The 16,910-nt window shown below is 35.0% G+C and overlaps 1 long non-coding RNA gene across 1 annotated transcript in view; it reads left to right on the forward strand.

Moving 5' to 3' along the window:
- LOC138709153 (uncharacterized) overlaps positions 1-10,927 on the forward strand; it is a 30,795-nt gene extending 19,868 nt beyond the window's left edge. The window contains exon 5 of the long non-coding RNA XR_011334849.1: positions 6,591-10,927. This is a non-coding gene — a long non-coding RNA (uncharacterized lncRNA). The remainder of the gene's footprint in view (positions 1-6,590) is intronic.
- The last annotated feature ends 5,983 nt before the right edge of the window (positions 10,928-16,910 follow it).

A 16,910-nucleotide genomic window follows, 5' to 3' on the forward strand; every position in this document is an offset into this window, starting at 1 on the left:
AACTGGTTGGGTCTCTGGTTGAAAAGAATAATAGACGACATTAGGATATGTGGATCATATGCGGAGACTAAGAGGAAGGCAGAAAATAGGAAAGATTGGAGATTGCTGGGTTTGCAATGAAAGACCTGCCCATGGACAGAACACTTATGTATCTATGTTCAGAATGCCTGGAATATCGTGTCTAAAAACAGTCGCTATTTGCAAAGACTAGTCAATTCCATGCCCACTCGACTGCAAGATGATCGAGATAAGAGGAAGATAGACTAAATATTGAATTGTGGCTTTTTGTTTTGTTTTTTGAACGCTTAATTGTTTGAATGTTTTAAGGCCGACGCCAGTAAATTTGATTTGTTTATGCCACGAAAGATATTTTTATTGAGAATAAAATCTTTTTTCTTTCCATTTGCAGCCACAATATTATAATGATAAAGTCATGGCATAATATATTAATGAACCTGATGTTAATTACTAAAATAATCGTAAAAGAGAAAGGAGCCATTATGTATAGTTTGTCTCTCTCAAAAACAGAACAAAAAAGAACATAAAAAGCACGTGGTTGTAGTCGAACGCAGGACCTCATGAATAAGAGGCCTGAACGCTACCATTATGCTATCGATAACACACAAAATACTTCAATTATAACTGTAGATATCAGGCAACGTGGTCCAACAACATGTAACATCGCCTGTCTCCGAATTGTAGCGAAGATACCCGAAGGGAACTTTGTTCCAGGAGAGCGGCCACTTTTTCTTTTGACAGCTGTACATGCTGCATTGTAAGAATTGCCCAAAAAAGTATATTGGCCAAACCAAAAGGAATTTTAGGACTAGATATTCTGAACATAAAGCAGATTTTCGTCACAATCGTAATAAATCCAAATTCGCAACCCATTTGATTGAGAACAACCATGAACTTCAAAAAATGTCCGACGCTTTACAGATTTTAAAACCCATCAGTAATGGAACCTTTAATTTAGTTGCTGAAGAATTTTACATAGCTAAATCGCTTAATAATACTGTTTCATTAATTAATGAAGAATTACCTAGTTCCGGTAACCCCTTATTTAAATTAGCCAATGGAAACTCTTCTCACTGCGGCACGTACCCCCCTCCACTTACGTCATGACTTGTTTTTTCATACTGTGTTATTGCACCAGTCACTACTACGCCACAGACCAGGCAACATCACTTTCTTTTATTATGCCAAGACCAAAGACCTTGTAAGTAGTTTATCGTCACTTCATTTCTCTTTCTGGTTCTATACAGGTCCCTTCACTAAAATTTATTGTTGATTTTTGCAGATTTTACAATGTGCTGCCACGTCGTGATGACTGATGCAAAACAATATTTTAATTTGTTATTCTTTTAACTGTCTGTGTCTCTATTTTAAGCTGCATATATATCTTGCAGACCTCAATTTTTTAAACAAATTTTGATCTATAAGCTGCACACATGTCAAATACTTTTATGTATTAATTTTTGAGACCTCATGAAGGTTTTACTGTCATATATATATATATATATATATATATATATATATATGTATATATTAGACTGTTCATAAGTCAAATTTTACTTTTCTTACCATTATATTTTTATATCTTCACGTCATGTACCTTAACACATTTCGACTTTACTTGTCCATCTATGTCTTTATATGAAAAGCTTAATATCACGCAAGTCTGACCTGAAGATGCTATTATAATAGCGAAAGCGCTAGTCAGAATATGTTCATGTAACCTATGTAATATTTTGTATTTTTGAATAGACAGTTATTGAAGGACTTTTGATATTTGTTTCTTTAAAAACTATCTTGAAACTCATTCTCGGAAGTCTTATTAAATAACATGCAAAATTATGATAAACAATCATGCAGGTCATACAAACGCTTCATAAGTTGATCTGGAGCTGTCGAGATTTCCTAGTACGAATCTGTTGACCACTGATGATGGGTCCTTCAACAAATTCCAACTTTTCTTCCTCTCGATGGATAAAATTGCTAGATTACAAAGCCTTGTGCTTGACATGGCTGTCCTAGTGTAAGTTTTTATTCGTCATGATGCAGAAAAATTCCTTTCTGCGGATGCAATCTTGATGGGACAGATCAGTAGGCATATAATTTGTAAAACTTGGAGTAGTTCCTGGAATGCCGAACCCATGCTTATGTTCTGTAGTTTAGAATATTGGTCACACACATGTTTTGATTTAATATTCACAGGGAATACTGTTTCTCTAGAAGTTCCTTGTTTATGTTCATGGTCTAAATAAACCAAATAAAATAAGGTGTCAATGAACGCATTTTTTACTTCTTATCTTAATTATTGTTCTGGATCTATGGTTTATTTTTGATGTTGAGTGTTTTCCTTAAAAAAGAAACTAAAAATTCACAAATTTTTTTGGGCCCAGGCCCACCTGTTGGCTGTGCCACTGACGACAATTTCATTACTTTTCACTGTTGAGTAAGAATGCAATGATTATTTTTTGCACTAAAGTAAGCAAGGTCTTATTTGCAGCTTGTTTCATGGACATTCTTTCAGGCTTGTGTTAGTTCTTCCAGATGTTGTCTTAAAATTAAGTCATAAGTGAAATGGAGATATCAGAAATAACAGAGAATGTAGTTATGCGGAATGCTAGTACAAAGAAAATAACATTTTTTGATGTACTTCTAACTCATTGAAAAGAATACAGATCATGAGTCAAATAAATTACAGAAGACGCTTGTTTAAGTGTTGAGGATTGAGATGTTCTCAGAATATTTTACCAATTTATCTCAACTTGAATTAGAAATAAACAACGATAAAGATGCAACTCAGATACACAATTTGAATAGGCAAAAACCACAGCGACTCAAAATGAACTACATAAGATGAAAAGAGATACTTTGTATGAGGTAAAGTGTTCTGAATGTTTGGATACCTTTCAAATCCAGAAAGTCTATGATTAAAGAAGCATTCAATTGCGTTGATCACAACTTAATTTTATCAAAATTGGAATTTTATGGTATTCGAGGGAATACACTAAATATTTTTAGAACCTATCTTCATGGCAGAAGGCAATTAGTCTCAATAGGTGAAAATTGGTCAAGTCTCTCCAGTATACATTATGGTATTCCACAAGGCTCAATAATTGGTCCACTGCTATTCATAGTAGCAATAAATGATGTTCCTAAATTCATTAAAGCTATAACAATTATGTATGCTGATGACACTACATTCTTATGTTCTAGCTCTACTCTGAATGAATTACATGCTCTAACCAATGATATTCTATCACAAATGGCTTTATGGTTTGAATCTAATGGTTTTTTGCTTAATCAAGAAAATACTATCAACATGACTTTTACCCTAAATCATGTAATAAAAAAGGACAACATACAAAACTATACCAAATTTCTAGGACTTTTTATAGACTCCAGTTTAACATGCGAAAAACATATCGAATATATGTATATGCACAAAATTATCAAGAGTTATATATTTATTAAAGAAATTAGTGATTTGTGTTTCTCAAAATTATTTAAGATGTGCCTACTTTTCGTTCTTTCAGCCGATAATTAGGTATGCCTTAATTTTCTGGAGAAATGGTAGCAAATTGGGAGTGCCTTGATTTTGCAAAAGAAAGCCATTAGAATTCTATGTTAATCAAACTATCTTGAATATTGTCGACCTCTTTTCAAACAATCACAGATATTAACTGTCATAAATTTATACAGTAGCGTGCAAATTAATCCGAACAACGAAATTACTTATGCAAAAACACTCAAACGGGATAAAAAAAGGATCTAAGACATACCTCAGTAGTCTATGTGGCCTCCCTTGTTCCTAATAACAGCTCTGAGACGATTTGGCATGGATTCCACTAATTTCCCACAAATATTCTTCATTTCTTCATCGCGAAACCATACACCAATGAGGGCAGAAATCATCTTCTGCTTTGTAGAACAATCCATTTTTTGCATTCTTCTTTTGCAAATTGACCACAAGTTCTTAATGGGGTTGATGTCGGGTGAGTTGCCTGGCCAGGGGAGTACCTGAATATTCTTCTTGTTGAAGAATTCTGTAGTTTTTCGAGATGTATGGCATGGTGCCATGTCTTGTTGGAACACACTCTGCCATCCGGAAATGATTTTTGCAGCTGGGGTACGATTCTGGTTTCCAATAAGTGAATATATTTGTCAGAATTCATCATTCCCTTGTTAGGTATTAATGCTCCAGGCCCTTCATTTGTAAAACAACCCCAAAACATTACTTTAGGGGGGTATTTGGGTGCTTGTTGGAGATGAGCTGCTGTTACTTTTTCGGATCCTTTCCGTACGTAAGAAACACGATGGCCGTGGACCTCGAAATGAGACTCATCGGAAAAAAGTACATTCTTCCAGTCATTCACTGGCCAGTGTTGATGTAATTTTGCCCACATTAAGCGTTTTTTGCACATAACAGGGGTTAGCAGTTGCTTCTTAATAGGCTTACGAGCCCTTCGTCCAGCTTCCAAAAGCCTACGCCGCACTGTTGTGACGTGAATATTCGCCCCAGTGGTAGCCATTAACTCGCGGGTTAAGTCGACAGCAGTTAGTCTAGGATTTAATTTACTTTTCCTGACAATTAAACGATCATCTGCAGGTGAAGTCTATCTTTTCCAGTCACAGTTTCCTTTTTTCTGGGGTGTGATGGATCCAGTCTCCCTGTATCATTTTATGATCGAATTAACAGTAGCCAAACCGATGTGACATTCTGCAGCAATTTGCCTCTATGTCATAGAAGAATGCTCTGCTAATGTTATAATTTTAGACCGTTTTCGTGGAGTTGTATCCATTTGTGAAGATGACAGAATGTACACAGGATTGCAGTATTAAGTCTTCAACACAACTGAAATGCTTATAAGTACAAAACGACAGGCAAAATGTCACATATTATAAAAAAAAAATAATAACGACAGACCTTCAACAATGGAATTACACGTACTACAGATGTCAATTAAAGTGGTATGAGCAGCTGTGAGGCCAACAATGACAGAAAATGTAAAAATATGTCGTGTTCGGATTAATTTGCACGCTACTGTATATATACGACTTAGTCCTTTACATTCGACAAAATATAGACAATTACTCATTAATAGCCAATATACATGATAATGAAATTAGAAATAGTGAACAAATTAATATTCCATACTGTAGATTACATAAAACTAGTACAAATTTTTCTGCCATGGGGATGAAATTATATAATAAGCTTCCCAGTCAGTATTATGAGTTACCAACCAATAGTTTCAAAGCTAGATTTTATAATTGGCTTTTAATTAATCCGGGGTTTTCCCTCAACCCAATACAAGCAAATGCTGGGCTCTGGACTCATTTCACCGGCATTATCACCTTCATTTCATTCAGACACTACATAACCTGAGATGTTGATACAGCATCGTAAAATAACTCGATAAAAAGAAGAAGTATTTTATGGATGGGGAGAATTTCTGAATAGCTACTGCAAAAAGAAAGCTCTTTCGCCTAGAGGTCCATTGCAATCTACAATGTAAAATAAGATACTGTACTAAAAATATAATCCTGATTATCATCAAGCGGACAATATGAAAGCTATATAGGGAGTTTCTATTTTATTTGTCAAATTTATTTTATCTTTCTAAGACTCGCGCTACGGAATGCGTGCTGGTTCGAGTCCTCATGGGGGAAGATATTTTCTCATGAAATTTCAGCCAGTGTATGGGACCGGTGCCCACCCAGCATCGTGATGCACTCGGGGAGCTACGATACGTAGCGAAATCCGGTTGTGAAAGCCAGCTATAATGGTTGGGTGGATCATCGTGCTAACCACACAGTACCTCCATTCTGGTTAGATGATCGTTCACCTCTACTTCGACATGTGGACGTGAGGCCAGCAGCCAGCTGGTCGGTCTGGACCCTTCATGGGCTGTAGCGCCAAGGATTATTATATTTCAAAACGGCAACATTCAATGACTTTCAAATAAAGAAGCAGTTCTGTAGTCCTGCAGTACAAGACCAATGAAAGGAAAACGAGAATTATATTTTGGAATTATATATAAAATGGTCAAAAGCAAATTAAATGTCTGAGGCAGAAGTGATGTTCCACTATAATGCACGCTGTATCCCATGTATCTTGATCGTTCTTATTTTGGAAGTTTACACATTATTTGTTTATATTGCATTTTCCATTGTTACCATCCAAATTTAGAACAAAATGGCATTGTATAATTAATAAGAAATTATCGTTCTTTACATTCCACTATGTCAATTTCTATTAAATACACACATAACTAAGTACTAAGTGCTTAAACTTTAAAATTCGTTTTTCTCGAAATATTCTAAAATGGACCTTGATCGTTATTCCTGTGTACCCTTCAAATGTTAACAGAAAATGAGAGAATTTAAATTCTGATGGTGACAGAAAGCATAGACCTATACAACAAGAGGTATGCCACCTATTTCTGAATTCTCTCATTTTTCCTGATGAGGGATGACTGGAACTTGAGAGCTCAAAATTTAGTAAACATAGCCAGTCCTAATGACTGTATATTTTGCAAAATGTTCTGAAAGGTTAAAAGTTTATACCTTCTTTCCAGAAAAAGCATTGGCGCTTGTTCAGTCTTTCTCTGTGGGATGGAAACGATCTTTGGAGGAGTTGAATCGAGAGATCCTGTCTTCATTTCCCAATTTGGTGACTGGTTCCTCACTTCTGCAGTTGGCTTTCACCCAGTTGGTACAGTACTATCACCATTTCCAAAAATTATTAACACGAAATGCTCGTGCGCAGCTGACGAATATTCATCACATCAAGGTGGAGCTAAAGTAATTCAAGACAAATTTCTGAAGATATATTGTGGGCTGCTGTGATAGGTAAATAAGGGAATAGTTTGATGAAGAGCTTAATATGTTTAAGTTAGGAATATTTGACTTTTTTAAATTAATATATTTAAATATTTGTTAGATCTGAATTGTAGGAGAATTGTGTATATATAGTCACTGTTTAATTAATCATATATGAACAATTAATGTGTTGATAATTTTTGTTTTAGTGTTTGAATGCTAGATAGTCATTCGCAGTAATGTGGTTCAGGTATTATTTATGAATTATTTACAAAAATGTGAACAAGATTTAAAATTGGAATCATATCATAGTTGAGCATTGTTCTCAAATCACGTGTGACAATCATACTGCTTTTGTGGTGCTTCAGTTTGTGGAAGTTGTACCAGTTAGTGTCTGCAATGTTTGAACATAAGAGAGACAATAAGACATTAAAAATTTCGCCTTATTTCATATGAAAAACTAATCGCAAGATCTGTGCTAAAATGCTTAAGCTGTTAAAACATGAATGGGTGGTAGGGGAGAACAGAGAATATTTTTTTAACAAGATGGAACAAGCACGACAGCCTCCTCCTGTAGAGCAAACATTGGCAAATATCGAACTTCGTTGTACTTGACAAACTTGAACCAAACATAGCGCCTGTAATGCACAATGCTAATACCAGCTGTATTAAATAAATGTAGTGTAGCAAATTTTTAACAACATGTACAGGATGTAAAAAAAAAGTTACAAACCTCGGTGGTAGGTAGATGAGTACCATGTGATCATATTTTGTTAAATAAACCCATGTCCAGAAACACTTTGTTTACATGCTAGGATCTCTGAAATGTGGAGGAAGACATAGGCAGTACAGATGACAAAAACTAGGGAAGAAGTTGAAAAGACAATTGAAATACTGTAAGTAAACATTATTTACAGAAGATGCTCCAAATGGCTGCCACCAACTTCGATACATTTTGTGCATCGCCTGGTTATGTCATGTCGAACTCTTGGAAATACTCTTAGCATATCTCGGATGACTCCATCTGCTACCTGAATTCATGCCGCAAGATCTTGTTGTGTCTCATGGGAGTCTCGTACACCAGGGTTTTCATGTACAAAGAAATCCAATGGTGTCAGGTCAGGTGAACGAGGGGGCCAGACTATTGGGCATGGGTCTCTGGACATGGGTGCAATTTCATTTTCAATTGTCTTTTTTACTGTACTTCTTTCCTAGTTTTTGTGATCCATACTGCCTATATTCTCTTCCACATTTCAGAGACGCTAGCATGTAAACAAAGTGTTTCCGGACATGAGTTTATTAACAAAATATGATCACGTAGTACGCACCTACCTACCACCGAGCCTTGTAGCATATATTTTTTTACACCCAGTATAGTGGAGGGGTATACGTTCATATATCCTAGTCCGTAAAATTTTAAATGAAGGAATAGCATGACTACTGAGCATGTACAGCTTATGAGTGAGAGGTGTTTTGTCTGAATCTGTGGCAGAGAGCCTGTGTGAAGTCGCCATTTCAAGATGGAAGACGTAACAGACACTTATCTCTTTTCTTCTCTGTAACTTGTCTCAGGTCGGTTCTACAACAATTGTCCTAATAAACTTTTTTGTTCGTAATAAGATAAAGAATAAAAAAGAGTAAGGGTATATTTTTTATACCTTTCATAATTTCTGCGATATTGCTGAATGTGTGGAAACTAATTTAATTATCATCATCCTCGTCATTCAGGGATTAAGCCTTGCAAGGCCAGTTCCAAATTTCATGAATTAGAATTGTTGTACCCATCTCTTCTTCAGTCTGCCAACATATCTTATGTCCTTATAATTTAATGTTAATTTCATAATGCGGTGTTCCTGTATCTGACCTCCATATTCCTTCCGGCATTTCTGTATTGGTGTATATATTTTTTTTGTTGATTTGCAGATATTGAGTTCTCTTCTGATATCCTTGTTCCTGTTCTTGTCTAGTAGAGTATATCCAGCAACATTTCTTAAAAATCTAATTTCTTCGGCCTCAGTTTTTCTTTCCTTATTTTTGCTTAATTCCATAATTCTGAACTTCACTTTAACTGCCATTAGTTCATACAGTTTTAGTTTAGTTTCCTTTCCAGTATTCTTAAGTTATCTTTTTATTGTGCCACACACATAATTAAATGTAATTTCTCGAATACCCCACAAACTTTTCTTTCCGAAATATACAAGTAAAAAATACGGGAACATGCCTTATTCTAAGTAAAGTTGGCAACATTGCCCAATTTTCCTCCTGCGCAACTCCTAAGGTGATAGTACATACCTCTAACTTTCCAAGTGAGTATGTCAGTATTGTTAACATTGTTAATTGGCATTTGAATTAGCAGTACATGTGTCAGAATCAAGTTCAAGTGTGATAAATGTATAATTTGTGCGTCTTATATTTTCAATTCTCAAAATCAGTACCATCTTAACCAAACTCTTCAACCAGATCATAGAGGGTAATACTATTCCACAAGAATGGACCTTATCATATATAAGTACAATATACAAAGAGGAACCCAATGAATTATCGAGGTATCAATGTCTTGGCATCAGTCAGTAGGATACTCAGAAAAATAATCAAGATACGATTGGAGTCTTTAATACAAAATAAGATATCCGAAGAGCAAGCTGGATTTACAACAGACAAATCCTGTGTAGACCATATATTTACAATTAGACAGATGATGGAAAGAATGTTAACCAAAGCAAAAGAGATACATTTTATCTTCATTGATCTAGAAAAGGCGTATGACACAGTACCAGTTAATCGACTTTGGACTGCCCTACAAAAAACTGGAGTACCAAATCCTCTCATAGACCTCATAAGGAGAATGTATAAGTGTATAGCATGTGTCAAAATGGGGGAAAATCTATCAGCAGAATTTTGTACTACAAAAGGCTTGAGGCAAAGGCGTGGAATGTTACCAACTTTATTTAAAATCTTCCTAGAGAATGCCTTGAAGAAATGGAATGACTCATGCAGAGGTATGGGCATAAAATTAATAACCATATGTTGCATACCTTGCTATTTGCCGACGACCAGGTAATAGTAGGACAAGATCAGTAAGATATTGAGTATATGTTCCGCAAGCTTGTAAGTGAGTATAGTCTACACGGATTGAAAGTGAATTTTATGAAGACAGAATATATGGTTGTTGGAGGGAAAGGAGAGGACTTGGTTGTAAATGGTGTAACAATTTAGAATGTCAGCCAGTTTAAATATTCAGGGTCAATTATAGATAGTTCTGGTACTTGTGAAAAGGACAATAACTAGAAAAGAGAAAAATAACTAGATCCTTGAATGGTAACCTTTGGAACAGAGAAATGACAAAAGCAACTAAAAAAATGTATCTTGAAAACAGCGGTAGAGAGTGTCCTTATATATGGGTCAGAGTGTTGGACTTGGAATGACAGATGGAGGAAAAAGTTAGAGATCACTGAGATGGATGGGTTACATCGAAGTATGAGAGTGTCTCGGTTGCAGCATGTAAGAAATTATTTTTTTAGAGCAGGGATGGAAGCAGAAGAAATTGTAGTAAACAGGAATGAAAAATGGATACTGCAGTGGTATGGACATGTACAAAGAATGGAGGAGGGGAGATGGCCCAGACGGATAATTCATTGGTCCCCCACAAGGACAGAAGGAAAAGAGGAAGGACTCGTTTAAGTTGGTGTGGTAATGTGGAAAAAGTTATGATTAAATTCGACTTAGAAGATGGACAGTGGAATGATAGATCCTTATGGTGGACAGGAATTAGAAGCAACCGCTGAAAAGTGGATAGCTGAATTAAGAAGAAAATCAGTACCACTAAAGTATGAGATTGTGATCCTTTACTTACAGCAAAAATCTTAAAATGATCAAAGATGCGGAGGAACATGGAAATCGTAATGCATGCTAATAATGTTTCAGGATATCATGTAAAAGGCCAATTAAGACGACAGCTGACATGTGTACAGTGTGTGTGCATAAGATGGGTTTGAAATGCGTCTTATTCCAGTATAAAATATACTTATTTATTTATTAACTGAACTGTATTTGTGTTTTAATTTGTCGTGAATACATTTTTTCCGAAGTTTCATTTTTGTAATTTTGTTTGTTTTATTTATATTTTTTGCCTTTCAAAAGTGGGGTGTGCAGCTTATGCGAGGACTTGAAGTATTTGAGAAAATACGATAAATGTATTTATAATGTCTTCCTTGTATGGTTCTTATGGTGGTGGAAATGACACCTTTATCTTACAGTACAATTATTTAGTCCTGACAGTACCAGCAGTGTGTGCCTGGGTCAGGCGAGTCCATTTAGTTATGCCAAGGGTTGTTTGGGTTAGTTGCTTGCGGTAGAGTTGTATGTTTCTAGTACAGTTAAGCTGTACTGCATTCCTTTACTGACCACTTACTCTTATCTCTACTCCAGAGCTCTCCCCACTACTCATATTACTTCCTCTCTTTCGCGTCGTCGAGCTGTCAGGACTAAATAATCGGTCTGTACATCTTGTCTTCTTTCTCACTCTTTTTAATCTGTCGTCAATTAAATTTTTACAAATTTATTATTATTATTATTATTATTATTATTATTATTATTATTATTATTATTATTATTATTATTATTATCACTACTATTAAATGTTGCGTTATACCTTTTTGTTTTATTATAATCCATAATGTGGTTTTAATAAAATTATCAAAAGATTCTTTAAAATTCATAAAAACCGTACATGTTATGTTAAACTCTGATTTTAATTAGCCTACTTTATTGTGAATATGCATTCTGCATAAACTCTGCATTTTCAGAATCCGTCTTGAACTTCTAAACTAGTATATTAATATCTATTATTATTATTATTATTTCGAACTAGTTTATTTTATTATTGTCGCATATGTTTTATAATACAACATATTATATACAAAATGCTGATTCCTCTGTAGTTGTTACATTTATTTCTGTGCCTTTTTTTCAGTTAGGTATATGACCGAATTTTAAGATATGTTTAATAGATTTAATGTGCGTTAGGCCTACTTTAATTAGTTGCAAGCATATTTAATTAGATCATTATTAATATTATCGGCACCAGAGAAGTCTTATAAAGTATAAACTATTTGACGGATTTTGTTCATATTCAGTATTTACAAATCAGTTTATCTTAGAATGATGCACGTGAATTACAATCATTTTAGCAAAGAAATTAATAGATATTTATTTGAAATAAATAATTAAAAAAAAAAAAGGCAGTCAACACGAAATTGACTCCATTTTTATTTTCTTCTTGCATGAGATGAAATAAATTAAATAGTTGCCATGTTTGCCCCCAGACATTTTTTAAATGAAATATTGGCTCTGAGTAAACTAGTTTTACACACAACAGCACTCATGGGCATTCTCATTGACAGCAGTAGGAGATGACTTACAATATCAAAGGAAAGAGATCTATACCCCATTTCTAGTAGTCAACAAGTCACAGGTATTGATATGCATTTCAAAATTATACACTTCTCAGAGGTTACAATCACAGTTCAATGATGTGGTGTCCACTTTGGTTACGGAGTCCATGTAGTTTCCTATAACATGGTCGAAATTCTCCTATCTGAGGAGATTGTAACCCTCCAAGTCTGTGAAGATGCCTGATAATGAGCGAAAAAGGTGTTGGTACTTCTACAATTGTCTGGACATATCTTTTAGTTTGCTGTTCTCCTACAGTACAGTCTCAACTGTGTTTCCAGTTGCTCACCTTGCATCCGCAAATCTTGATGATTCTTCCCAGTTCTTTTTATTTTTGTTGAAGTTATTGCATCCTTAGCTTATTAACCTATGTTGGCCTTCACTTTCACGCCTTCTGTCGAAAATTATTAGTCATTTTTAAGACCAGTAAAATATATTTAGTAACAATTTGTATCACCATGGTAGATGCCCTTGATTTGGGACAATGCTCAGCTATTATCTGTGTGTGTGTGTGTGTGTGTTTGTGTGTGCGAGCGAGTGTGCATGCATTTCAAAATTTTAACAGAGCTGCTGCTGTTTCAACAAAGCTAAAATACAGTACTTAAGGAGTTGGGTACAGCTTACAGGAGTAAAAATGTTTGGAAATATTAATTTTTTTTTCCTCCATTACTGTATCTTGTACAATAATGAAAATTGGTATATGTAAAACACTGTCCTTCTGCTATATGAAAAAAAAAAAAAATATATATATATATATTTTTACGATTTAAAAAAATTATTTTTTTTCTTCAAAATTCAAAATGGTGGCAGTTCACTGTACAGTGATGAAGCATTTTCCTCATAACTCATAAACTTGTTAACTTTTTCATGTTATCTCCCTTTTATTTTATTGCTGAAACTCATGTTTACAATATCATGCTCTTTCAACTACATTCCTTAATAAATAATATTTTTTTTATTTTGTGTTAGAAGAAAATACTGATATTTGACCATATTTTAAATGAATTTATTTTTTATCACACAATCTATCAAAAGTAGAGAAGTGATTCTGCATCATATTGTAGATATGACATGCATAAATACATACAAAACATTTCATCACAGAATGTTGGATAGTTTTTGAGTTATGAGGGAAACACTTCATCATTGCACAGTGAACTGCCACCATTTTGAATTTTGAAGAAAAAAATGTAAATATTTTTTTAAATTGTAAAAGTATTTTTTTCATATAGCAGAAGGACAGTGCTTTACATATACTAATTTTCATTATTGTACAAGATACAGTAATGGAGGAAAAACATGTTAAATATTTCCAAAATTTTATTGCTGTAAGCTGTACCTAACCCTTAACCAAAGAAGTGAGCTGGAAGTATCCCTCAGTGCACAGATACATAATATTAATAAAGAATGACTGGTAGAATGCTAGTGTAATTAGGTAAACATTCCAGTTTAAATAATTTTACATGCAGTGTAAAAATGAAATATGAACATGAACAAACAAATAAAGAAACCTCAATAAAAAGTAGTTTACATTTTCTTCTAAGTTTTCATGTAAAATTTCACCCTCAGATCTAGGAGAGATGATGGTGCGTAATTTCTAATCACTAAATTGTGCATCAATATACCTGGGTTAAATCCCAAATCTCTCCGCAGTGCATATGTCACTATTGATAGTAATTCGTCTGTAGGGGGGGGATGTTAAGACTGGCAGTCCCCTTGATGCTATTCGATAGGAGTGGGCTATGTACTGGCACTGGGTTTCCCCTTCTCCTTTCCTCACCATCATCGTCATCATCATCACCCATACCATACACTACACTTACACATACACTCACCCTAGTACACAACATAACTCTTCACAGATACACATCATGCACAATGTGGCCCGCCGAAGTGGTGTGCAACTTGAAAATGGGTCACAGTCCTGCCATCTATCCGCAATATGCCGAACTCGAATCACGCAAGTGAAGTGGGTAGGCATTACATACACATACATTTTCTGAAAATGTTGTATACATTGTGTGTACGTGTGTGTCTAATGCCTACCCTCTTCACTTAACTTGATTTGGGTTCCAGATACTGCGGATAGATGGCAGGACTGTGACCCATTTTTTTTCAAGTTGCACACCACTTCAGCAGACCATGTAATGCATGATGTGTATCTGTGAAGAGTTATGTCGTGTTTTTAGGTGAGTGTGTGTGTAAGTGTTCGTGTAAGTGTGTTGTAGAGAATGGGTGAGGAAGGGAGAAGGGGAAACCTTGTGCTGGCTTGTAGCCTACTTCTGTTGAATAACATCAAGGGGGCTGCCAGGCTTAACGTCCCAATCCAATGGATGAATCACTATCAACAGTGACATATGCCATCTCTTCATATGCATTGCAGAGAGATTTGGGATTTAACCCAGGCATATTGGTGCTCAATGTAGTGATTAGGACACAGTATATTTTATTGTAACAAAGGGTTGGTTTTATGTAGAATAAAAAAATAATTTCAGTACGGAAAAACGAATATAATGTCTAGTAGTTCAGTTGGGAATGGCTACAGACTCAATTGGGTCGTGAGTGGTGATGGGATTTTGCTCGTTGCCAAAACTTTCAGAATGGCCCCAAGGTGTACTCAACCTCCTATCAAACTGAGTAACAGATCCTTCCTGGGGATAAAAGGAGGTTGGAGCATGGTGCCAACCACACAACTTCGTTATAGTGCCGACGTCATGAAGGCATGGAGCTTTAGCTCTATGCCCCCTCTAAACTATTATCTTTTATATGAAGAAATGAATTGTTTATTTGAATATTCTGGTACACTATCTATTCACATGGAAGTAATAACTTGGACAAATTTTAATTGATTTTATTCATTACTCATATCTAACCTGACCTTTATTTCACCGTCCTTAGCAACCTAAACAATTACTTCATTCACAGCAGTGAATTAAAAGTTTTTAAATCACTCTGTCCTTGACAACATTAGCACAGAAATAAAATCTATACATTCATGCATTTATAGACATCTCTGTAATTTTAAAATGGAGCTTTAACAAATTTTCAAGTTGGTACGTTCACAGATTCTCCCTAAAACAAATAAATGTACTATAAGTGATAAACAAATGCTAGGACGTTAATATCAGTTGTGTGCAGACTCGGAGGATGTCGTTAAATAAACTGGAGTGAAGTTAACTTCTTCACAAACAACACATTACAAAGAAAAGGGCTACAATTTAAAATTAAACTTAGACACTAATAATGGATAAAACCTGTGGTGTTCAGGTAAAGGGGAATATGTCAAAATTTTGCCAAAATGAGTTATATATACTGTTATAATCCAGAAAGTGCGTTCTTTAGTTGGATAAAGGGAAACAAGAGATATCTCTATTAAAAATTGTTAAATCCACGTGTGTAAAAGGACACAGAACTTTAATGTATTAATTTGATTTGGGTAAAAGGAAATATGTAAACTTATTTCCTTAAGCACAGTTTGGTGGCATTAAATTGTAATTTCTAAATTAGAGCTCATAAGTATGTTGTGTTGGCACTTTCTAAATAGTAGTAAAATTTTTAAGAGTTGTGAATTAAGATTTCGCAAAGGACTTGTAATATCACAGCACTCTGTTCTATGCGTCTTGCCAATTCTTCATCAAGAGGTAAGTGATAGTATACCTATTGTAAGCAATATTGAACTGAAATAAATAAGAAAATATAGATTTTAAAATCAGATCAAGCTCGGACAGAAAAAAGAAAGAAAATAAGTGGAATGTCCATCGATCATCCACATGATTGGATGCAACTTGTCAGAGGAACAGGGAGAAAGAAACCAATTAAAATGATAAAAATCAAGCAAATTTTTACCAGTGTTCTGATTTCTTCAAAGATGCCTTGCAAATGAAGAAGAAGAAGAATGGTAACGGCGAAAAGTTTATGTGGAAAAATGTGAAATGGCTTCGATTTATTCAAGAAAATGGGATTATGATGTATAGAGTCTTTGGACGCAGCAGCACCTTTCAAAATCATGACTCTTGGACAAAGAGGACAGGCAAGAAATTTATTTAATTCAATTGTATTCAGAACCATTAGCTGTTTTTTGCAGCTAGAATGACAAGTTGTTTCAAAGCCAATTATCAGAGAAGATGATAGGGAATCCCAACCTGAGACACCGTAAGATAAGCTGTCTAAGCACTCTAGTGCTGCTTCGCCGTGAGAAGCTGCATGTATGCACACGTATTTCCACTGAGTGTTAATGACGTTGTACGAATCTATTTGGCTAAAGTAAAGACATATTAACATACGTCATCGCATGATCAAGTCTTGTTTGTAACTCTTAAGACAGTTTTCCTTTCAAAGTGTCCATTTGCACACTATTGTCAGAAAGATTTCTGAGACCTTTTAATAGAGCAAGACTGGCTTAACGTCATCTTTGCTGGTTTCGTAACACTGTCATCAATTTGTGTGTGTTCATTCACAGCTAAGTGTTGCGTCACCCCGAGTTAGATAGTCAGTAGTCAGTCAGTAGTTGAACCATTGCTAGCAAGACATCATGAAGTCGACAAGAAGGCTTTATCCTTCTGCGAGGAAGAAATTTAGACTTTGCGTCTGATGTCACCACGGCATCAGAAGAGGAAGACCCATCA

Source organism: Periplaneta americana, chromosome 11 (genome assembly GCF_040183065.1).
Source record: "Periplaneta americana isolate PAMFEO1 chromosome 11, P.americana_PAMFEO1_priV1, whole genome shotgun sequence".
Lineage (NCBI taxonomy): Eukaryota > Metazoa > Arthropoda > Insecta > Blattodea > Blattidae > Periplaneta > Periplaneta americana.